Source organism: Dreissena polymorpha, chromosome 5 (genome assembly GCF_020536995.1).
Source record: "Dreissena polymorpha isolate Duluth1 chromosome 5, UMN_Dpol_1.0, whole genome shotgun sequence".
NCBI lineage: Eukaryota > Metazoa > Mollusca > Bivalvia > Myida > Dreissenidae > Dreissena > Dreissena polymorpha.
This window is the reverse complement of record NC_068359.1, coordinates 96,695,489-96,721,939: the sequence shown is the minus strand read 5'-3', so window position 1 is coordinate 96,721,939 and position 26,451 is coordinate 96,695,489. Positions and strand designations below refer to the sequence as shown.

The following is a 26,451-nucleotide window of genomic DNA, read 5'->3' as shown; positions in this document are numbered from 1 at the left end:
AGAGTGTCAAAAAGGTATTACTAAAGCCATATGAAAAATGCCCTGTCCCAAGGCAGTCATGTTTTCCAACGGAGTGGATCTATGTTTTACAAACAACCGAAACAATTTGCTAACTCATCCAAGATATTGTTGGGACACATGGTCTGGCCAAGTTTAATAAAGATTGGACTATCAAGAGTTCTGGAGACGGAGACACATACCCCTAAACAGGGCTTGTAACTAGTGACCCAAATTTTGATACGGGTCATTTACTGTCCAAGGCAAATGCACATGTGAAGTATCAAGCCAAATCGGTCAATGTGTTGACAAGTTATTGATCGGAAACGATTGTCAAACTAATTGTGACAGTGATCTTGATCTTTGACCTGGTGACCCCAATGATAGTGACCCATCATTAGAGCTACCGTTTTGACTAAGTTTCACGAAGATTGGCCACAAAACATCGAGAGTATTAACAAGGTTTTACTATAGCAATATTAGGAAAACTGTCACACCTCCTGACAGTCATGTTTTACAACCACCTGGAACTATTATCGAACTTGCCCAAGATATCATTGGGACACATGATCTGACCATGTTTCATAAATATTACTTAATAAATGTGGCCTCTAGAGTGTAAAAGAAGTTGTGTTTATGACGCAAAAGAGACAAAAGGCGATCGCAAAAGCTCACCATGAGCACGTTGTGCTCAGTTGAGCTAATAACTAAACGCCCCTCCCATTTGCGGCCATGTTTTTCAACCACCCAGAACTATTTTGGTACTCATCCAACACATTTTGACGATGCACAACAGACAAATGGTCATCTTATCATGTTTTTTTATATTGTGACAGTAATGCTTTTATAATTATGTTTTGTTAAATAATTATTATCGTTGTTTTTGTTACCATTTTTGATTTTGCAGAAGCATGGGCTAAGCATTGTACATGTATAGGAAGTGTCAAGCATCTGGGTCTTAGGACAGCGTATGAGAGTCAGGGCGAGGTGAACAATTGCTGCTGTGTAAAACTTTTGCGTCCCCACTACTCCCACCAGCCTACATCCAAGCTGCATTAAACAATCCGGGAAAGAGACAAGCAAGCAACAAGACTCATATTTAACGTATAATCAACTTCATTTAGACAATTTAATAAAGAAATAGATCAGTTTAAGAAACAAAGAGAACAAAAGGAGAACAATTTAACTTTAATATAAAATAAATTAATAAATTATATTCCAGCCTTAAGTTTTTTTATATTAACCTCAAAATAATACTTCATTGAAGAGAATAAATAAAATTGCAGTTTAAGGCTAAGGGCAGATATGAACTTGTAAATAAACAAGAGATGTGTTTGTCAGAAACACAATGCCCCCTATTGCGCCGCTTTGAAGCCATATATTGGACATTTGACCTTGAAGGATGACCTTGACCTTTCACCACTCAAAATGTGCAGCTCCACGAGATACAAATGTACGCCAAATATCAAGTTGCTATCTTCAATATTGCGAAAGTTCTGGGCAATGTCAAAGTTTTAAGACATTTCAAATGCTATATTCCACCCTAACAGAGGCATAAAAATTGTCTATATAAGGGCCTGAAATCTGTCACATTTCTATACTGAATTTCTTCTGAATGGTAGCAGTTGAAATCGACTTATATATTTTCTCTATTAGCTTATTACATAACTTCCCACTTGATATTCAAACATGAAATGTTAATTTAGAAAATGTTAAGTTACAGGCAAAGGCCGATATGTACTTTTCAACAAAATAATCTGCATTGGCCTGAAATGTTACAGAGATTTGATAGTTAATATCTTTGAGACTTTTCATTTCAAAATAAAGAAGTTGTACATGTTTTTTTATTACCTTTAAAATGATATGTAAAATGAGAATTATAAAAAACAAAACAAAATGTTTAAGCCAGAGGCAGATATGTCCTTTTCAATAAGAAACTCTGCATTGTTCTGACATGTTACAATGAATCGCATATGAATATCTCTCAGACTATGCACGTTAAAATCATTAAGTTGTCTTTGCCTTGTAAATTTGTATATTACCTTTAAACTGATACATACATCAGAAGTATTTATAAACAAGCAATACAATTTTATGCAAAGTTTGAAATGTACTTTTCAATAAATAAATCCAGGGCCTTCGTTTGGCCGTTTTTGGGGGCCTAAATTTGGTCTCATTCCCCCTAAAAATAGTATACTTTTCTCCCTATTTCAGCTAAAAAAAATCACCCCATCCAAAATTTTTAAAAAAATTTTTTTTATTATATCCCTATGTTGGCAGCTGTTATCGTGCTATTAACCTTTGGTTAAATGTACATTTATGTAAATTACATTGAAACATAGCAATTTTAAGTGTTGAATGATTGGTGAAAAGATCACCACCTTGAAAATAGGTTTTTGTTAAGCCGAGATTTCTGATTGGATATTCCAAATTCAGATTTGCATACTATAAATAGCCTTAAAACTGTTATTGCAGGGTAGTTCTGGCTACCATAACTTTAAATGTCGCTAATAATGATTTTTGACTGGCCCGACTATAAAGTATGGACCAACGCCATTAGGTAAGTCAACCAGAAATTCCCGAAAAGTTGACAGTTAACAAAGACCGGTTCCTAACAGCTTTTAAATGCAGTTTTTGGCCCAAATCAACCACTTGATCGGAAAGATTGATACTTTTCACATGTAACTGATCTATTCTTTCACAAAATACTTTCTTAAACATTTGAAATTTATCTTTTCTAGTCTAACATATCAAGAAAAACAGCGATGCGACAGACATTTTTTTAAATGAGAATCTCCCGCGATTTCACGGTCATATGACATTATTTCTATTTTTGGTAACATACCATGTGCTCAAGTGTTTTCAAATTCAGAATGACATTTCCCGGTATTTTAAATTATTCTTGCTTGTTTTGTAAACAAATTGTAGTGTAAATACAACCTCAAAGTAAAAATGATTTTAAATTACCTGATTCACTTTGAAATCAGTCTTTTAATAAACCAGACATTTGTTGTTAATAAAAAATAATAATAAATTTCAGAAAACAAAAGTAATGTTTACAATTTCAGCAAAAAATGCCAAGGTCGATCTGTAAGTATCCAAATGAAAAATCGTCAAGTGAGAAAGCGACAATGGCGTCAAAATTGTATATTTCAGGTAGATGAGAGTTATTTTCATCTATTGTAAGATGCATTGAAACATTTGAACCTTAAAATATGCCCCCATGCAGTAATTAATATTCATTCACCAATATATATGGAAATGTATCCAAGAAAATGAACTCTCTTTGATTTATAGCGTGACATAAATATGTTACGCATTCATATTCTGAATTGATTGCATTTATGTTACCATACATGTATATAATATAACATTTAATATTGATAGGGCAAGTTGTTATATATGTGGGGCGAGTCCTTATATAGGTGGGGCTATTCGTTATAAATCATGAGGCGAGTCGTTATGGGGCGAGTCGTTATGGGGCGAGTCATTAAGGGGGTGAGTCGTAACATTACCTTTCAATACTATATAAACTGTTCGCTAAAGTTTGTTGATGTAATTGCAGGGGAAATTAATTTCTTGTGAAACAATGTCAACAGACCATGTATGTAGTATGAAACAAAACTTATAAATAAACCATTATGTGTTTCGTAGGAACACTATATGAACCATTCATAAAGAGAAGAAATATTTGATGAATTACACATGTACAATATTGAACTTTTTGATCAGCAAAACGATGGTGACTGTGTCCTACTGTAAAAACTTTTTTCCATAATGACTGCATCAAGTGAGATATTTATTACGTTATTTCATACAATCTCTAAAACCACGGCTCAAAAAGAACCAACGACTCAACAAAAACCTACCATATCTAAAATTATCTTCCACAGTTCCCAAGAAGAAAGTTGTTGATAAGGTGAAGCAATGAGATTGTTTACTCCTTAAGAAAGATTTCATTTGAAGTGATTCAATTTTATGTATCACTGAAGTATAAACTAGTTGTGTTGTGCTCATTTAAAGCTAATATAAAGAATTATTATTTTACATTACCCCACCCACTACTTTTCATTTCACTAAGTAAAATGTCATCGGCTATAAACTCGACTTAGATCAAACAAAAACACCTTAAGAAACAAATGCTTCATTTAAAAAGATTTCTACCGTAACCAAACATGCCAAAGTGCGAGTGTTTTGTGTAAAAATGCTAAATAAAACACTTGATAACACCCTTGAAAGCGAAAGTTGGAAATTGAAGATGATAGGTTACATTGGGTCTCACTAAAACGCTTACGGAATTTGCATACAATATAGATAACGTTGAAAACTGCATACGATATGAACAAAGAAGGAAATTGCAGACGGTAATCGCTGTCCGTTATTATGGTGTTTATTATGGTTTAGTTATTTTAATTTTATTTTTTGATGTTAAAAATACACGATGGATACTTAAATATTGATGTTTACCTTTTTTATTTTGATATTTTATGGTGTAGATTAACCTAAGTTAATATAACAATCAAAACAGTAGGGCATGGAATGGCAGATCAACATTGTTAATTTTCGGATAAACTTTCTGGATTTTGCCAAAGTATATTTTTTCATAGATTTTCAGTTTGTTTGCTTCAAGAAGTAGTATGTGGAAAAACATTTCCTGTAAAAAGAATATATTTCATCAATCATAACGTGTTTATGAGACGTATTGGCTCTCATAATGACGATTTTAGCGGATATTTCTGTCTGTTACACAGTGTCAAAATCTAAAACGCTTCACAATTTATCTGTCAAATCATTTCTTATTATACGATTTTATAATGACATCAACTGTAGTAACACATCTTTGATACATTTTAGTGCTTATATGCTTCTCAAAGTTTTCTACTTTCACTTGATTTATTTTTAAGATGATTGTATAACTGTTGATCAATTGATAGCTGAAAGACTGTCAAATGAATATGGAATTAGGTTGTAGTAGATACAGTCAAGTTACCATTACCGGATCATTACCCATAGAGGATCACTTTCATGTTCAAGAATGCGCTTCCCGATAAATATTTGTCAGTTTTGGATGATATTTTGAACACAGCATTTTTAATCACATATAGAAAACAATTATAACAAAAACAAATGAATATAATTTACAACTGGCAATGTAATTTGGGCATTGTAAACAACACAGTTCATGTTTCGACAGTTCAAATAGCGTGGTAGAAGCCCCCTGAGTGGTTTCGATCACGTGATCCGTTATGGCTACAACTGATCTGTTAATGCATGAATTCTGCAGCGAAAAAAAGGTATCACAAATACATTTTGCCTGCGTTTAAAAATAAGACTATATGCTGAATCAGCGAGCAAAGGTAATATTTAATCAAACTGATGTAAAAGAAGTCTCAAAACATTTATTGCTTTTCACCAGAACAACTTTATTACGCTACTGATCCGGTAATGGTAACTTGACTGTACATGTATTATAAAATTTGTGTTAAAAATCTGTGTGCAATCCTGTAATGGACTGTAAGCAATCTCAATTCTATTTGTAACACCAGAATTAACCCTTTACATGCTGGGAAATTTGTCGTCTGCTAAAATGTCGTCTGCTGAATTTCTACAATTAGCATTTCTTTGATTCTTTTTCAAAAAATACTATCAGAATAGCAAACAGTTTGGATCCAGATGAGACGCCACGTTCTGTGGCGTCTCATCTGGATCCAAACTGTTTGCAAAGGCCTTCAAAATTTGGTTCCCGCACTGAAAGGATTAATGAATGCGTTATCAATGTCAATTAAGTGTTCATGATCAAGTTGAAATTAAAGCAGTGATGCGCAAAGATAATGATTCGTTAAAACAAAAAAGAAATAAAAAATGTAGAACAACACAAATTTGGAAGTCACTTTAGAGACTATAGTTTCCAGTTTTAGACAATCTAAAGGTTGTCTGCTCATATGTTTTGGAATATTGGTAAGATTGTTACCAGATTCAATACTTGTGCGGGCATTTTTTTTTATTTGTAATATATTATGTTTAAATATAATTAAAACCACACATATATATTTTGCAATAATTTTATTAAGGCCTGTATCTTGTTGTTTCAGTGAAGAACTCCAATGATATACATGTAGGGGCATGTGTCCAAAGCTGATCCACATCATAACATACTGATTGGGAATAATGACATAGTACCAAAAGATGTGCTTACACTGTAATTAGCAGGTATGGTATGACTCACACCATGTATTGTTTACCTCATTTTTGTTTACTATTTATTCTATTTTTTCCATTAGGAAAAACAACATATGATTTATTGATTATCTTATCCATGGTATGCGGATGTTTAGATAAAAACTAACAGAATTTATTAAACAAAAATGCCTTAGCTCTTTTCACTATGCATATCTGGAGGGAACAGAAATAAAATTATGTACAAAACAAAAATCTTATTTTCATGTTGATAACAGTGTATCATTTGATTAATAATGTGTTGTGTTATTTTTACAAATATTAAGTTCAATAAGAAAAACAACAATGAAGGGAAAAATAACATGTGGTTACCACTGTATTGATGTATTATTGATGTGTTTGTGGAACGTTGCAGTCATAAATTATCAGTCATTGACTCATTGTTATATATTTTCATTGCAGATCTTCACAAATGAACCTGGCAGATCCTGGTGCAACCTTACCTTACCATGTTTACATCTAACCGTCAGTTTGAGCTGTGTGTGGGTGGTAACACGGACTATATACATGTATTGCCCAGTAATTGTCTTGTGATGGACCTTTTTAACATATCAAGTATTTAATTGAAGACTTAAGAGGTCAGTTTTCATCAAAGAATTTAAAAATACAGTTTTTTTTGTAAGGGTGAATATGTGGTTATAATAGCATTGATGTATATCTTGTGTCTGTTTTTTAATCAGCCTTTCATCCATAATTATGAATATTAAGCATGATAAAGTATTTTAAGGGAATATAATGTAGAAATGCTATGTTGTTTCTGCACAAGCTTTTGAATACAAGAAATTCTATGTTCACTCAGCACTGTTTACACATTGTCAATGAATTTGCTTGTTTTAGTTTCCAAATCTGTCTGTCTCTAGCTCCCTGTGACTAATGTACTTTTTTACATTGCATCCATTGATTTTAAATGGGGTGTATTATGCACATGTCACACTTTTTTTACAAAAACATCAAGGTCAAAGGTAAAATATATGGGTCAAAATCATAACTTTTGCAATATTGAAGATAGCAACTTGATATTTGGCATGCATGTGTACCTCATGGAGCTGCACATTTTGAGTGGTGAAAGGTCAAGGTCATCCTTCAAGGTCAAAGGTCAAATATATGGGTCAAAATCGCTCAAAAAGGGACATTGTGTATTGTGTTTTACAAACACATACCTTGTTATGTTATGTAATGGCCTTTCAATCATCTTATTTTTTTATGAAATACGCTGGATTTGTCTTTTCATTTCATCCATGATATCATTATGTTTTTTTTGCCTGTTACATTTTGCGGCCCAATGTACGTGTTAAGCAGTTTAACCATTTACAACGGCATTTGTGGCGAGGCTAACAGTCATAAGGTTGGTCATTACATGCACTGCATATCATAAAATCGTTTGGCTTTTATTGACAAAATTTGCGAAAACGGTGTTAAAGACTAAACATCACAAGTGTCGCAACTTCGTCCCCACCTGGGAATTCAGAGCGCAAATTTCAGATTATAATGTGTCAGATTTTACACTTGTATAATGAAGAAGTCATCTCTTGACAAGATGGTGATGTCCTGATCTCGTTCCAAGCCACACATGATACTTGTTTTGCTTTTAATCAAAATCGGTGTTAAATAGTAAACATAAAAAGTGTCACAAATTCGTCCCTATTGAGAAGTCAGAGCTAAAATTTCTGATTTTAATTTGTCAGATTTTGCACTTTTATAATGAAGAAGTCATCTCTTGACAAGATGGTGGTGTCCTTATCTCGTGCCGAGCCACAAATGATTCTTGTTTTGGTTCAAAGCAACATATAAACAAAGATTTTTTTAATGTACTTTGTTTTAAATTCTGTTCTTTGAAAAATGCATGTACTTTGTTTTAAATTCTGTTCTTTGAAAAATGCATAATAAGTCATCAACTATTATAATTTTATGAAAATATTACTTTAATTTTGGTTAATGCAGTTATTGATAGAAATTGTTTTAACGCATACGATGTAGATAACGTTCGCGAACCACAATAGAAACGTTCGTTGAGTTCACGTTTAAACGCGACGGTCACGTTCTTACAGTGGGTATTATTTGTTGATCTTACTTCACTTTATCGACCATTTGTCATTTAACAGTGTGAACACACGAACAATCAAAGTAAAATTAGATGTAAGCGATCGTTTTTTTCCGTTTAAGTTTCAAACATTGGCTCGAAAAAGTGTGTGCAAAGGCTCATTATCGACAATAAAGATAACTTAATAATAAGCTGTAAAAACAACAAGCAACAGTTTATGGGATTTAAGTATTAGTCTTATTAAAATATACGGTCAGTACAAACATATATTGTAATATATGCTACTAACAATCGTTAAGTATAAACTGTAAGCAAACATCAACAATAACAATAACAGTTCGAGTATAAATATAGGTGAATGGAAAAAGTGAAAATCATTTAATTGTCTTATGAAAATTATGAACACAATGTTCTGGTATTTTCTTCGTGCTGTAGCATTCTTGTAGTTTGACGAAATCTCGTGACACCACTGGAATGGCACGACAGTAACACATGGGTTTGACTGCAAAACATAACAGAAACGCGCGAGTACAAGTCTAACAAATGACAGTGTTTTAACAAGTTTGTATTTCTCCTAACCATTACTTCGTTACTATGGAAAAAAAAAACAATTTTCAAAAACTGTACAGAACAAGAAATTTACGCAGAATTACGACTTCAGTATAACTTGATGTCATGATACAATTAAGTATAAAAATATACTGAAACAATATTGACATAACTTGAAACATCCTTATTATGTACAAATGCCTACTGGTACGCCCTACTCTAGATATTTTGAGTTCGACTACTGGATAGATATAGATACACAGAGGTTAGTAAGGAAATGCATTAACAGTTATTTTGCACAACTATTAAATTATAAGTCACATGTTATGTACACTAGCCTGTAGAGATAGTGCAGGACGTTGGCGAGTCGGCGTACGGCATAATACCGAAGGCAACCGGTCACCAAAATCCTGCTATGTGATAGGATTGTACTTATATTTTGTATAAGTATATAGATCGCGCGATTTTTTGGTATTTTTATTTGCTGGCGCTAGACTGATGTGGTCGTTTTAAAATGATGTTTTTATGTTTACGGTGACAATTATTTAGTCGGTATTAGATTAATTGGAGGCGGTCGGTATGTCAGTTGAGCAGTCAGTTACATTGCACTTAATGCAAACAAAAACTTTATCATTCATTGACACATCCAATGGTATTTTTATACACGATCTATGATACCAAGAAGGACATCGGTCGCATTGAATCATATTGTCAACGCATTCGGGAAGATTACACAAACAGTAGTTATTTATCCGTTCGCGTTTCACGTGAAGCATACTACGTTTACTTAACGTTTTTTGGGTGACCGGAAAAAGAGATATCTCTTCTTGCTCGAAGCAGTGCATCAAGTGCGATCTCATTTTAGAAGAATCAAAAATTATTTCGAATTCCAATTGCTTATTGAGGCAATACTGGGTAGCAAAGGCAATGGCATTAACTCCACAATCAACATTATTGTTTTGTTTCATCACGGTCGGAATTGTGATATCTATGTATTCTTTGTCTTTACCATATAATACTGAAAGTTGTATTTGAAGGCCATGTGGTATTAATCTGTCTCTAGAACGATCGTTACCTAAGCTGTCCAATAGAAATATTTGATTATCATGCAACATCGACACGACCCAATGGTAATTATGGGTGTAGTGAATTTGGCAAGCAGGCTGTGTTACTGGTTCCATTAATTTTTCCACATTCCAGTGACTCTTATCTTCGGACAACATAGGTACGGATTCAGATAACTGAAGCCCATTTATAACACCCTTTACCTTGCGTCTCAATAAGATATGAGCGGCTTCTATGTGACTTGAATATAATTGATCATTTGATATTAAAGCGTAATTATTTTAGTGCAGTCAGACGCAGTAGCCGCCGAAACGTACACCTACTACGTTTGTTAAGTGAAATGTCTGTGCGCCGTTATTTTGCTAGATTTCGTATAACGTCTTCCTTATGAACTGCATAATGTTACAACTTTGATAAAAACACTCAATTCACCATTATTGTTGAGTTAATCATAACGCTAAAACGGACTAACTTATGTACATGGAGAAAGTAAATAAAAAACATTTTCTGGAGCAAGAAGTTGAAAAACAAAACATTACACATCAATTTTGACTTCCATTGCAACCAAATTTAGGTTCGATGATGACAGCCAGATATTGCTCTCTATTAATTGAATGTTTGAAAAATTCGTTAGACCAGTATCATGCGAAAATGGATCTTATTTAATTGTGGTTCCCTCATTGAACTTATGTTGTCTGTCAACTTTTAGAATAATGTGTAAGAAATAAATGTATTGCTTCAGATTCACGAGCTTTTTTTTAAGAAATGAAATATGCAAATGTATGTTATATATATTTTTTTCTGTTTCTTAAACGTATCTTATTTATTTTGGACTACGTGCTTATTTTTTTTAAGAAATGAGAGATTCAAATGTGTCTTATTTATCTTTCATCCATGTCTTAAATGTGTTTTATTTATATAAGACTACATTCTATACTGCCAGTGTCATGCGAAAATGGATCTTATTTCTTAATATCCACCTTCACACTTTATTCTTTATTAGCGCCGTCTTTCATTAGGCTATCACTATTTAAAGAACAGATTACTGTGAAATTAATTAAAATGTGCAACGGTGATATTGATCCATTCTCGTTGTTAATTTAAAATGTACACAACAGTTTAGCAATAAATGAAATCAGTTATTTTGGCAGTTCATCCTTTTTTTCCAGTACGGTAGCCAGGTGCCTGTGTATTGAGCTGACAAGATAGGGATCATCACAGCAGGTTGCTAATACACAGTGTAGACTTCCCCTGTTTTATTATTGTATTTGTTATTTACCTGATTGGAATAAATGAGGTGTATTCAATCGGGTCTGCTGGCGTTATGTTCAAGGTCATTTTATGTGAAAAGCTGGGTTTCGGACATAATTTCAATCGTTTTGCTTTTATACACAATTTTTGAAATATTGAATATATTGGCGCGATGAAACATGTTTTATAAATCAAGCTGACAGAATAGTTTCAGTTCTTAATTATGTGTACGGTAATTTAATTCCCATCTCTCGCTTAACTTAACGTTCAATGGCACGCGCACTTAATCGGAATTTGACCTTTAATTTGATGCAATCCACACAACAAAAATTAGCGGCCAAGCGCAGTATTCTGCGCTCGGCCGCTGATGGTGTATTGTAATATATACAATTATGATAAGAAACAGTAGCAGACAACAGGCATCTGGTTGATAAGAAGAACTGATGAATTTATTGGACGTGAATAACATTGCCAACTAAAAATGTTTTGAAATAATAAATTTGCCCAGAATAATTGTATAACATTATTCATCTAGCGGCCAAGTGCATTAATCTGTTTTACTGTTTAGTAATACCATCATTTTTAAACTGATAACGGAAATAAAGAAATATCGTGTTTTTTTGTTAAGTGTAAGTGCTTGAATTAATTATTGTATTACATGTGCCGCATTTAAAGATACTACATCCGCACATCAGACCAAGATAGATATATTTGACATAAGACCACACCACAGTGGGGCGTTATGTGAGACAGTAACGATAAGGCTGATAGGTGACATTGACGCACAGACTGAACAAAGTTCATGTTATGTTATGTACGAACGAAAGGCCGCACGAACGTACGGACCGACGGACGAATGAACGAAGGGACGGACGTACGAAGGAACGAACGAACGGACGGATTAGCGAATTGACGAATGAACAGACGGACGGATTAGGCCGGGTTTCCATGCATCCGTGTCCGCGCTCCGGGTCCGCGTTCCGTGTCCGCGTTCCGTATACGGACACGGAGTATCGTTTCCATGCATCCGCTTATTATTTAAGCCTTTCCGTGTAAAAAGCTCATTCCAAACGTGGTGGTACTTGGATTAGGATGTCGTTATTAGAAGAGCACACATTTTTTATGCCGCGGCAGCACTGCAAGTTAGTAGACGGAAACGCAGACATAGGTACTTGTCACGTGCCATCATAAGAAACCGTCAAAATTACGGTACATACTACCATCTTATTAGAGACTTAGACCTGAACGATGAAGAGTTTAGGACCTTGGTAAGTTATTAATAATTATTAACAAAATATTTAAATACTGTTATAACCCAAGGTATACAAAAATCCTAAATATCTCATTGTTTCATACCGCTATCTCCATCTCCAACACCACAGTACAGAAAGCCGAAACTAGCTGATAAGCCACTCTGGACAGGCTGAATTAATGACAATTAGCATAGTTAGATTGATAAACATTACTGATTATTCGTATAACAGACTTTAAAACTTGAATGTGAACCCGCATAGACAAAAAGAACATAAATAGCGACTTCTTACAGCGTTATATCTTGTTTGAAATATATACTGTGTCTTTTGAAAAGCGATTATAGAGTGTAGACGATATATATTCGAATTGTTTGATGCAATGTCTTTGTCTTTGTATTCTTTCTTACGTTGGTTGTATATTTCAGTGATCCCTTACTAAATATATTATTTTTTCACTAATATTTATGCTTGAAAGTCGACCATTCATGTTCACTTCCGTCCGTGTACTGAGTCCGCGTCCGTGAAAAATCGCTCGGTCGCGTCCGTGAAAAATCGCTCACCGTGCGATTTTTCACGGACGCAATTCGCGGACGAAAAATGCGGACGCGGAACGCGGATACATGGAATCGCTCCAACAGATTTCAACCAGTTCGTTTTTTTCGCGGACACGGACACACGGACACGGAATGCGGACGCGGAGACATGGAAACCCGGCCTTAACGAAGAAGGGACGGACGGACGCATGTATTCAATGCGCTTTCGGTAATTCTTTTGCGCTTTCGGTACCGATACCGAAAGCGCGCGCTTTCGGTTAATCTAGTAACCCCACTTGTCACTCACTCACAGCTTCTTTCGCATATTCAGTCCATCAATCCCATTCTTACAGTAAGTCGATTAGTGAGTTTCCTCCGGCTCAATATTTTCATTAGCCGAATTTACGGTAGATCACATACATTCTTTATATTCTATCAGTTTTATGGCGTTTGATGAAAAAAGTTATAGCCAAATTATTCAATCAGTGTAACTGTATTTCAATCGCGCACTTGTAAACTCGCACTGTCAGTAAATCGCATGTTCATTCGCGGAGTGAGTCCGTCCCTCAAACATTCTTACAGTCAGTCACTCGCTTACATAAACAGTCGCGCAGTCAGTCGATCACACCGTCGAAAAGTAAATCGCATAATTAGTCAATCACTCACTGTGAAACTCAAAGAGGATGCAAAAATCAAAATATTCATACTTAAAGAGGATGCAAAAATCCTAAAGCGTGCAACAAATGTCCTTCCTCAGACAACATATCGCAAAATCATGAATTGGCAATAGTAATTGTATAAGTGTATATAGAATGTGATAATATTGTATATGTAGTATACATGTTCTTAAACGACAAAGAACTACTTATTTGTTATAATATAAAACTATATCTGAAACCCCAAAATCATTTAGAAGTTACCTTACAGTAAAATACACATGAATCCCAGTTCGAAAGACCCATTTTGCAATCTTCAATAGCTATGCAGTTCATAGTTACAACAATAATGTACTTTATTTGGTTCACTATTGGCCCCAATCCTGTGTATTATCCCCGTTCATTGATATCCTGCTGTGGTCACAGAGCAGCGATCATTATCGGTGATCAAAACTAACAGGTGCACAGGAAAAATGCATTAACCCAGTGGTAGGTCCGTTGAGAGCTTATGAGGATTATACGCATAATGTGGATATGCTGGGGTCTGTCATTTATTGACGCTGTATTTTTCAATGAACGGAGATAATACACAGGATTGATACTTTATTAATTAACTCTTTTTGCTGATATATATATAAAGGCAAATAAAAGCATTTGTAAAGTATATCAACTGACAGGAATATGTTATACATCTTGATTCTGATTAAAATCACACAGCTTTACATTACTTTAATCTTTTTATAAAATATTTGATGATATGTAAATCACGTAAGAATGCTTAAAGAATCGATATTACCATTGCGTCTGATCTTCAAATTGTATTTTTGAAAACTGATTAACACGATAAGTTAATAAAGTATGTCCGTCTCTCTTATATTAAATACATTGTAAACAAGTGGTTTTATAACAACAACAACCACAACATCATAAGTGGTATTACATAAATGGAGAATGAAATATCTTTACCAAATATACAATTATAATTACATTTCTATATTTCTTTATTTGCTCATTTTCAAATGAATAATATAATGAGAATTTTATTCCGTGTATTTAAAAAATCGAATTTGGCGTGTAAACGCTCATACAAAAATCTACCAATTTTATTTTAATAGTTTGCTGACTCCTTTATCAAATAATAAATACAATCAACTGAACCAGAGGTATATTTATAGAACGGAACAGAATATATTTTAATTTGTTTCACAGGCCACATAAAACAGTACATAAGTTGTAACAGCATTTAGCTCACAAAATGTTATTTCTCAAAACAACAATTACAGAATTATTTAGGGAAGGCGATCAGTGAGTTTACTTTTTGATTTTTGTAGCATTATCAATCAGTATTTTTTTCCATTACGGAATATATCTAAAAACAGACATTTACTATTGTATGCTAGAAGCTTTATTGTAAGCTTCATTGCTGAAATAAATGTTGTTGTTGAATTTGATAGATCTCCTGCTTATTTATCTGTCTTCTTTAAAAACGCTGTGTCTATTTTTGATACATATCGGGTATTAAAATAGTATTAAAATAATACAAGACACTAGATACATATCGTTTAAGGTTGTATCAAAATAAGGTACATGAAAATTACTTTTGCCACAATTATTGGTAATTACTTTTACTATTACACACTAAAACTTTATATACATATATCAAATGGTAACATTTACGTTTATAATAAGTTTAATACACATAAAGTATTACATTTGCAAATTAGACAGATAAAACATTATTTCTAGTGAACCCTAAAAAACGTCAATTATCACTAATTTTACGAGGAGTATAAGAGGTTAACAAGTTACTGGTTCCCCAACGAACCCCAAAGTTTATTTTGGTATTCCATGTTAAGTTTTCATCATTTTGCTTATTACACTTAATTAACCAGCTGTATATTTTGCGATCATATTATCTAAATTTAATAATTGTAATTTGCCAACAAGTGACGAAAGAGATTATGCAGAGATTTGAAAGTTGAATTCATGTCATTTGTATATTAATAAATATTTCTTATTCAATTGAATAGTAAAACAAGCTAACGACCTATCTCTCCTACTTTTTGTCTATGTAAGTGGAAATTAATAACATTGATTGGCCTAAATACCCATCAGAATTTCTACGAATTGTCGGAATAGTTCTATAATATAGATGTTTGTTTAATTTTATAAAACTTTTTCTATCATAAAGAGTTGTACACATTAGCGTTTAGCAATTTTATGAACTGAATTCGATAAAACGTATAATCGTACTATTTAATCGCTTAAAAGTTTCTCTACGGTTACCTTCCCAAACTTTCGATGGGCGAGTACCCTATTTATAGTATGGGGACCTACGTACGTTCAATCATACTACACTTTTGAAACGGATATTGCAATAGTTTTTAATCACTACACAAGTGCATGTGCATGTATGTATTGTACATAGGAAATGCCATAGCGTGTAAAATAAACTGAATTTGTAGACTTATGACTTAGGTACCACCCCTAATGTTCAGTGTTATCGTACTATTTGCCCTTCCTAGCTGTATAATCATCACTATCATTATCACCGTGATTGATATAATCATCATTATTAGTATTATCATTATCACTATCATAATCCCACCTTTATGTTACCTACCCTATACTGGAGATTTTTCATGTAACAACTCTTTTTCACAATATACGATGATTTATCGTATAGACTACTGTTTGTTTGATATTTGTGACATTCTCTTATAAGTAAGCTCACAAGTTATCACAAATTGTTATTGTTTTGTAAACTGTGAACACTAATAAGATACTGTTCTATCAAGTTATTATTTAATTATCTCATTTTTACATAAAAGTTTACACCAAATGCTTAACGTTTTAAAGTAGATACATGAAGAAAAAATTTTACCATTTCGAGTATGCCCTTATTCAATTAGTTACCATGTTAACTAACAGCTTGCCTATATACTTTGAAAACTTTGAATTATATTTATTATTCCATATGAGCAACAGGAAAATGCACATTCGAAACATTTGAAATAAATATTAGCAAATACATAATGAGCCCTGCTCTGTGAAAATGAGTTTAAATGCATGTGCGTACAGATTCGTCCCAGATTAGTCTGTGGAGTCCGCACAGTCTAATCAGGGACGACACTTTCCGCTTTTATGACATTTTTCGTTTAACGAAAGTCTCTTCTAAGCAAAAGTCGAGTTTATGTGGAAAGTGTCGTCCCTAATTAGCCTGTGCGGACAGCACAATCTATTCTAGGACGACACTTTACGCACATGTACATTAAACCCCTTTTCACAGATCGAGTCTCTAGTATTTTATTCCAACGTTCTAATATTGTTTCATTAAATAAATATATATTGACTGTCGTTTTAAATGTGCGGGGTAAGAACTATACTGCTAAAAATGTTATATTATATTATACATATATCTTATAACATATAGCACATTATGCTCTAACTGGAATTTAAATTCTCGTAGCTGTTCTGTTGTTTTATAGTCCTAGGTGCTCGGATTCTTACCACATATTTTTTTTATTAAACAAATAAATCATATTGTACGGTCATTACACACTTCCGAACAGACGGCACTTCTCTTTTTGTGTTAAAATTTTATTTTTAGTGGCTGTAAATCTAACCAATTATTTTGTTGACAGATAAATGTTATTGTGTGTGTATACATAATGAGATGTATAAGCAATGTACATCTAACTTATTCCCGTCGGCGAGTAATATACAAAATTAATTTATGTTCTTATTTAAATAATAAATACAATGATTTACAGTTATTTATACATTTAAACTCTGTTCTTAGATACAAATCGAGTTGTTAAAAAACGACACCTTTGTAACACATTCTAGATTATCGTCACATCAAACTGATAATTGTTGCGGAAATTGATGGATATTAATTAGCATGGGGTGTCTTAACTCGAATACTATGGAGTCCACCTGCCAGCTCTGCTGACACTTAACTTGTGTATAAAGGGCAAAAAGTGGGGGAAAAAAATTTTGCTATAAAAACACAAGAACTGCAGAGTAATATACATTCTACACTTCTGCTATGGTGTCGCGCATGGGGGATTGTGGATATTTTTCGAGACCAGTATAGAAAATGTTAACACCTGTTGGAGCCATATGACACGTGTGACCGGATATTAATCATTAAGTTAGATGTTTTGTGTTGTTTTTCTTAGAACATGGATTGTGTGCGTTAATTCTTTAAAAAAAGTGGAAATATATATTAGTTTTTAGCGTTCTCTATATCGTCTGCGTGTCATTTATATAAAAACGCAGAAATACCTATACATTTCCTGTCTTTTTTAATTGTATATGAAATTGCAAAGAAAAAAAACACCGAAAAATTACACCCGTAACATATTACCCACGGACTTCAACCGGTTTTAAATATTTTCTTGTTGATTAAACTATCGGTACTATGGATAATAATGGATAATAATGCTACTATATTTAATAAAATATCACATTTACAAGTGTTGCGCATCTTAGTGACGTGTAAATAATGATTTAAATCCATTTTATTAAAGCCCGTCTGCATTTTCCTTCTTTGTCCATATCGTATGCAATTTCCTTCTTTGTTCATATCGTATGCAGTTTTCAACGTTATCTATATTGTATGCATAATCCGTAAGCGTTTTAGTGACGGCCGGTTACATTCCACAATTTCGTTAGAGTATGGGGGTTTCATCCTACTACAGTTTTGTACACTGATATTTGTGTTCAAAGGGCGTACTTAGTGATTTCGTCTCAGTAATAATACATACAATGTGTCGTAGAGGTGTGAATGATAGGTGAAAACTATAAAGCAACTTCAGCATCTGTAAGTGTAAAAGCTAAACACACAATTTATGTATTTGAATATTATTTATTCATAATACAGTAAGTATACAGTACATGCGTATTTTAATGCATTTCGAGCGATGTTGTATTGAGTTTTTTGTACATTTTATGTTTACTTATTCATGATCCATGTGTTTTTTAGATGCATTTGAAGCGATTTATAGGGCGATTTATCTTACATTTTATATATAATACATTTACGTAGAATTGTAATATATGCAAACAAATCACTTACAATACATGCACAAGTGCACACTATTAAAATTTAACGCACACATATAACGGAATAAAACAGCATACTATTTACACACATATATCTATTACATAATTGTTATTTTCTAAGGATTTGTCAGAAGACTTCATGGTCGTCATCGAGGATAGGGCCGTGCGTATTCACATATGTGAACACATGTATATTTATTTGATAGTTACATAAGATTGTAGAGTAAGATTTGTTAGACCGTTGCAAGCTTGTGAACACAATTTACACTTAATGTATTCATTGTTTTCGTTTTTTGTTAACTTTAAAAGTACAGAATGAGGGTGTTCATAACGAGTGCAATAACTATTGCTTGTACAATATTGTATTAAGGGTGCAAGTTATTATATCAAACAATGAAAACGGTCCCAAGTAAAATATGTCTCAAATATTAAATCGCTGTTTTAAATTCATGTGCTTAAATGCCTATTGATAACAATTGCCCATCATTTACTTTGCCAACTTATTGATTCAACTAATTATCATGGTGGTGTCATGTAGTGTTTATGACTATGTAAGAATAATAACATTGAAACAGTGAAAGACCCACTTATCATCTGAAAAAATGATGTTGGTGGTGGAGGTGTCTTATAATCCTCATGACTTGTGAGATTTCTCAAGAACACCTAAAATAATGATGTTCTGTGGCTGTTGTGTCTGATATGTTCATGGCAAGCTGATACTAATTGCCAGTGCAACTGCAACACCTACTGATTGACTTAACTAATGATTTTGGTGGTGGTGGTTGTGTCTTAGATTTGGCATGACCAGCTGATAATTATTTCCCACGAGAAGGTGGTATTTTCTAATACTTTGAATAACCAGCTGAAACTATTTGCCCATGAACAGTGCGAGACCACGTATTTGTCTGAAATAAAAATGTTTGTGGTTACTGTGTTTATTTTTTGCATGACCAGCGGATACTAAATGCCCGTGAAAAGATTGAAGAGCAAGACAAATTATTTATCTTATATAATGATGGTGGTGGTGATGGTGTATTTTTTTGGGCAAGGCAAGTTGATACTTATTGCCTATTAGAAGTACAAGACCAATTATATGTCTTAAATAATAGTGTTTGTGGTGATAGTGTCTTATAGGTGACATGACCAATGGATACAAGGTGCCCGGGAGTAGTGCAAGTAGAAGTATATATCTGAAATAATGATGTTGGTGTTTTTGACGTATTGTCAATGAGAATTGAAAGACCAATTTCATGTCTGAAATAATGATTGCGGTTATTGTCTCTTGTATGTGGCATATCAAAGCGATATTTTTGAACGAGGCTTATACGACCTTAAGACATTTTTTTGATCTTGTTCTCGAAACATACAATTTAATGCTTTATACACGAAATCCTGTGTATTGTATACCTAATCATTATGAAAGGACTATTTTACTGTCAGTACATGTAGCCATAATTAAGGGAGTAAGCGTGGAATATTTAAAGGGTTTTTTCAATTGCATTTTGTTTATGTAATATGTGTGTTAATGTATAGAAGACACGCATAAACAAATAATATACACGATGCTCATGCCTTGTACGCATACTGATGGGTCTTAACAAGCAATGTTGACGGATAATACATAAAATTTTCAAAAGCAATATAATATGTTAGTTAAAACATCTTCATGAAATTGCCCGGGGAATTGCAAAAGAACAATCAATTCAACGAACTATGTGCTAAATAGTTATTTAGCGTCTGAAGCTAATTTTTATCAACTGCACCGGGATTCTCCATATCGACACTGACGCTGACATTGCATTTAAGGAAGCGCAACCGTAATGGGGCCCTATCCAAATATAATCTAATGTATTATATTTTAATCAGCATCATTTCAGCGAATTACATTAACATTTTAGGTAGGCTTTCCATGCTTTAAAAAAATATACTGATTTTTTCAAAACCGTCCCACACTCGGCTTTGGTCCAGTTTATGTGCACCCCTGGGGTATATGAAAGTCCCATACTTCATCCAGATTTCCAAATATAGGCATGCAGTTGGTGTGTACAGATGCAGAAAAGGTGTTTAAAGTTTAAACAAGATGAAACAAGAGATGTGTTCGTCAGAAACACAATGCCCCCCGTTGCGCCGCTTTGAAATAATAAAAACAATGTGTTGACATTTGACCTTGATGGATGACCTTGACCTTGAGTTTCCGCCACTCAAAATGTGCAGCTTCATGAGAACGCCGCTTTGATTTTTTTTTGACCTTTGACCTTGAAGGATGACCTCGACCTTGAACGTCCACCACTCAAAATGTGCAGCTTCATGAGAAACACATGCATGCCAAATATCAATTTGCTATCTTTAATATTGAAAAAGTTATGGCAAATGTTTAAGTTTTCGGACGGACAGACGCCATATTTTTGACATTTGACCTTGAAGGATGACCTTTACCTTCACCTTTTGCCACTTAAAATGTTCAACTCCATGAGATACACACGTATGCCAAATATCCAGTTGCTATCGTCAATAGTGAAAAAGTTATGGCCAATGTTAACGTATTTTGACTTAAGGGCAGACGCCATATATTAGACATTTGACCTTGAAGGATGACCTTGACCTTAAACTTACACCACTCAAAATGTGCAGCTTCATGAGATACACATGTATGCCAAATATCAAGTTTCTATCTTCAATAATGCAAAAGTTATGGCCAACGTTAACGTTTTTTTTCGGACGTACGGACAGACTGACATACACACATACTGACATACTGACATAATGACTAACGGACAATTCAACTGCTATATGCCACCCTACCGGGGGACAAAAAGTTTTCTTTTACAGCCATTTATTTTTTATATCCTGTTATCTACGGAAGAGCGCCATGAAATGTAAGTGGTTTCAGGCCACGTAGAAATTGGGTTGGTTAAAAACAAAGTGGCATAACATTCAAAATAGTATCATTTAAGTAATGTTTTGTACTGAGTTTTTATAGATACACTATATGCAGCAAAAATACCAAGAAATAGACAGATTTACCGTTTAATTTTTGAAATAAAAATAAAAATTCAACATGCATGGTTCGTATTTTTAGCAGTAAATCACCCAATTTAGCAATAACGTTGTTTTAATTTTAATAATTGAAGAATGTGCATAAAAATTGCAACATATTTTACAATAAACATAGCTTATGTGCCATATTAAATCTAATTACGTTAGAAAAGAAATAAAACGAGTCGCAAAAAAGTATACGTCGTCGGCAGGATTCGAACCTGCGCGGGAATATCCTAAAGATTTCTAGTCTATCGCCTTAACCACTAGGCTACGGCATCTAATATAAGCTCTTCAACCTTCGAAGAAATCGCGGGAAATCATTAGGGGTGCGCTACCTTAATAGGACATTTTCACAGATTTTGGCTTGGATTGAAGTTTGTCATTGCATACTTGAAATCGATGAATGTAAACATTGGAACTAAATATCGCAAGTAAATAACAAGAATAAAATTAAAGAAAGAAAAGAAGGAATTCTCAACTGGACTCGAACCACTGGCCTTTATAGTCAAAGTCTCACATACCACTCGACCATCCGTGCGCATATTGTGAGTTGTTCATTTCACACTTTATATAAGAAATCCTCGTAATGTAACACAATATATGTATGATGTATCCACAAAAAAGACGTAATTGGGATTTTTTATCAACAAATATTGAAGCATGATGACAATTTTGGAAAAGGAGTCTGGTCAAAATGGGATATTTTTCAATCCATAAAATGGCGAATTCAGGAATTTTGTATCCACAAAATAGACCAAATTGGGATTTTTTATCAGCAAATATTGATGCATGATGACAAAATGATAAAAAGTATGATTATATAATTTGTTAGATCATATGCAATAATATTGAGATATAATAATCATTTAGCACTTTTTTTGAAATTGGGATTTTGTTTAATCCATGTTGTAAGTGATCTTGCCTCAAAACAATATGTGTCTGCTCTCCACCATTGTGTAGTTTTAATTTGAAATAAATAATTGCGTGTCTGCTGTGTCATTTTACTTTTGATTAAATGAGGTGAATACTTCTTCAAACGTTCATAATTAATGAAGACCTCTGGGTAAGAAATGAGGGTTGGAGGTCGTATATATCGGTTGACAAACTCATTGCCTCTCATTGATATTATAACAGAAGCGATCCCATGTTTATTTTTTCAATCTTTTAATTTTGTGTTTTTAATGGTACGTTTGTGTGCCGTGTCTTGTATCGTAGACCAACATGTTTTTTTCTCAATGTTTACCTTGCCATTACTTAAAGGCATCATTTTATGACTATGCGGCAAAAAGTATACAAGCTGTGGTTACATTAGCAAGAAGGTTTGTCATTGCATTATTAGTTTGCCAATTTTCATTTTCAATAGTGCACTTTGAAAGTCTGATATTAAGAACTTATAATATTCGTAAATTACATAATTTAAATATGATACAGCATATGTTTATTTTCGTTTCAATATCGCATGCTTGCATTTTACACATTTAATTACTGATTTTATGTGCATTCATTTGGCTAACTGTTGATAGGTCTTTTACGCAACTGTATAGAAATTACTTCAATTCCTCTCACACAATTATGAAAAGAAATGCACAGTTTATGTGTGTTATTGATACTTTATTAATGAATACATCAAATACAACTCAAACAAGTATCAACTACTTATTGTCCCAGTTCGTTCCTAGATATACCAAAACTCGATGATGCATTTATCATTAAATTCAACACAGGCTATTGTAATCATTCAGTGGCGATATAGAGAATACTAGGTTAGCGTTGAATACAGAGAAGTTTATGTTGCGAGGCTTAGAACGCCGGGAGCGCGAGCCTTGGCGAGCGCTTTCGGTGTTCGAGCCGAGCAACATAAACTTCTCTGTATTCAACGCTAACCCTAGTATTCTATTTATCCCATTTGTATTTTTCAAGGTGACATTTAACTAACCTTAGCCTTACAATTAGTTTAATTCATTCTTAAAAATCGTCTAAAATCTAACGAATGTAACCATGCGTAGTGATATAAATGTATTTGTTCTGGTACGCAAAATAGTTTTTCAAAATTCACACACAAACTGTAAAACTAGTAAAAATATCACCATATGCCTCGATTCAATTTTACGCAGCATGCGAATTGTAACACATTACGACCGCGAAAAGATTTTACTTTACTCTAATTCATTTTATTTTCGAAAGAAAATGATCAAAATCCAATATTGCGGCGATTGCTCCTGAAAAAATGATGTCGATGTCAACATAGATTCTACATGTACACTTTTGACAAGTTAACAGACAATTGCAGCGACTGACGCTTAATTTAACTTAATATGCAGGGCAATACGTTTTCCGACTGCGGACGACAAATTTAAGAACGCGCAGAACGTGTTTTTATATAATGTTATGGGTATGCCGTGTGTGATCCAATTCATTTCCCCGAAAACAGGGAACGACAAAAGTACAAACAAAAACCAAACCACGTTCGAACTAGTATCTTACCTTTAATTATCCTTTAAAATCATTCTAATAATCCATTTAACTCAATAATTGGCGATTTTGCATCTAGGGTCTTAAATAATTATTTTTATCCCATTTTCAACGCGACATTGACGGTATAACACCTTATGGAATATACTAGTCTGTATTTAACACTGTGGGATATACCTGTCACGCGCCCTGTCACGTGCACAGGGCACGTGCACGGACTACTTTTTACTTTACCACTGAATGATTTTTCATAATTAATAAAGTCGAGAAAACTTAAGCTTCAAAATTATACGACCTTCAACCTTTAAATCTAGTCATATGACATAATTTTTTGCCATCCGTATAATGAATCAGCTGATTGATGGCGTCATAAAATGACATTTATTGCGTCATTTTCCCTCAAAAAATTGACGATTTATTATAAACGAGAATTATTTCAAATGTACATGTACTGTATATCGACATACGGTATTTGAATTGTCAATTTTAATCACATTTTCCTTATTTCGTGTAATGTGCATTGTTAATAATCCATGCATATACTTTTGACATTTAAGAATGTACAACAAGCCATACAAATATCGCACAATTCATAATTCGTTAAGCATAGAGCTGTGTAAAGTATAAGATGGTAAAAAAAGCACTACACTGGAGTTCGGAACGTCCCATTTTGTACAACGTTAACATTTTTTATACATTTATTTATACATTTTGTTTTTGTCTTTGCGTCCATCGACGCTTACGCAGTTTCTATTTATTAATACTCATTCCTTCAAATACAATAATTCGTAACAGTACAGATAATTGAAAAACTTGACATGTTTATTTCACTTGAAATTGGAACCAAGCAGTATTGTGAAACTGATATGTGTATGGGGATATGTGTTCACAAATTGCATCGAATAAGTGTAAAGTGTCTGAGGTGAATAATGAAACGACATGAATTGTCACGATATGGATCATGTTAAAATATGCTATTTTGTATGAGCGATACAAAGCAAGCTCACTTTTCCTATCAGCGGATCGCTTGCTCGGATCGGATAACTGCTCCAAAACACGACGGCTGTATTATCTTATATAACAACACAAGTTGACACTTTAAAGGGACTGTCAACCGCGATTGACAAAATAGTAAAGTTCTAAAATACCGTACTTTTAACAATTATTAGTTTATATTGATTAAAATATCACGACTGGTATATAACAGTACTTGAAAAAAAGTTGTTAAGTTTTCATATTTTCAGTATATTCGGTAATAAATTTTACTGGGTATGTCTACCAGGTAACTACCAGTTAACTATAAATAACGCAAGTAGATTGATCATCATTGTCACGTGGTAAACCCAGGAAAGCAAATTGTGCATGCGTAGTGAATTGTATATATTTTATATATAAAATGATCAATATACTTGCGTTATTCATAATGTGTATATCGTAATGTCATCATTTTGCGAAATTTTATTACCGAATACACTGAAAATATGAGTTTTCTTAAAGTAATGTAATATACCAGTCGTGATTTTTAAACAATATAAACTAATAGTTGTAAAAAAATACGGTATTTTAATTTTTTTTATTGTTCGTCAATCGCGGTTGACAGTCCCTTTCATACGTATTTAGAAGCTAGACTCACATTGGCAACTATTATAATATTAACGTTGCATTTATAAAGTAAAATATCTGAACATTTATATATTATATATAATTTTCATGTTTAACCTCTGTCTTATCCCGGAAAGTAGTTAGTAGGCCTGGTTTTGTTTGGTGACAGTTTTCCTTACACAACGTCATCAAAAGTTTGCTACTTTACCACCGAACAAAACGCTTCACCAGACTTAAACGTTCAATTCAACACGAACGCTTCGCTATTTCTGGAGACGTTGAACATTGACAGGCAGCTCGGATAGTTAATGATGATTTTGATAGTAATGATACTATGTACGTGGTAACGATAGACCATACAACATCAATGTTTGACGTGAATCGGCGGAAACGTTTACTGGCGTTCTTAGATTATAGAACGTAAGAGATCGATGAAAATATTATGTATATACTACATTTTTTCATTATTACATATAAGCATTACATTAATGAGTCAGTTTACTTATAAAAATCAAATATATATGTAGGGTACTATTTGATGAATAAGTTATAGTTAAGATAGAATAAAGATTACAAAAGTATTAATTATTTATGCTATAATGTGTTGTGAAATTAAAGGTGCTGGCATTTTTCTGCTTGAAAAACTGTTTGAATTTAGTATATACATTTATGTATGTCCTGGCAGA

At 33.4% G+C, this 26,451-nt stretch overlaps 2 protein-coding genes and 1 long non-coding RNA gene across 50 annotated transcripts in view; 2 read left to right on the top strand and 1 right to left on the bottom strand.

Annotated features, from left to right (window-relative positions):
• The window catches only part of LOC127881542 (uncharacterized), a 533,182-nt gene that overhangs the window by 19,462 nt on the left and 487,269 nt on the right, over positions 1-26,451 (bottom strand). Inside the window, exon 1 of one of the 44 annotated variants that reach the window (XM_052429505.1) lies at positions 4,228-4,273. The exons of 41 other annotated variants lie outside the window; for them this stretch is intronic. The gene's annotated coding sequence lies outside the window, so the exon portion shown is untranslated. 2 more of the 44 variants (XM_052429500.1, XM_052429506.1) reach the window with 2 other exon arrangements.
• The window catches only part of LOC127881551 (WD repeat-containing protein 37-like), a 364,483-nt gene that overhangs the window by 50,238 nt on the left and 287,794 nt on the right, over positions 1-26,451 (top strand). The gene's annotated exons all lie outside the window — the stretch shown is intronic.
• Positions 4,268-11,196, top strand: LOC127881563 (uncharacterized). 3 transcript variants are annotated; one of them, XR_008050138.1, is made up of 3 exons: positions 4,268-4,361; positions 6,090-6,207; positions 6,637-11,196. It is a non-coding gene; the product is annotated as an uncharacterized LOC127881563 (long non-coding RNA). The 3 variants fall into 3 exon arrangements; XR_008050140.1 differs by having other exon boundaries at positions 4,276-4,383; XR_008050139.1 differs by lacking the exon at positions 4,268-4,361 and adding an exon at positions 4,391-4,588.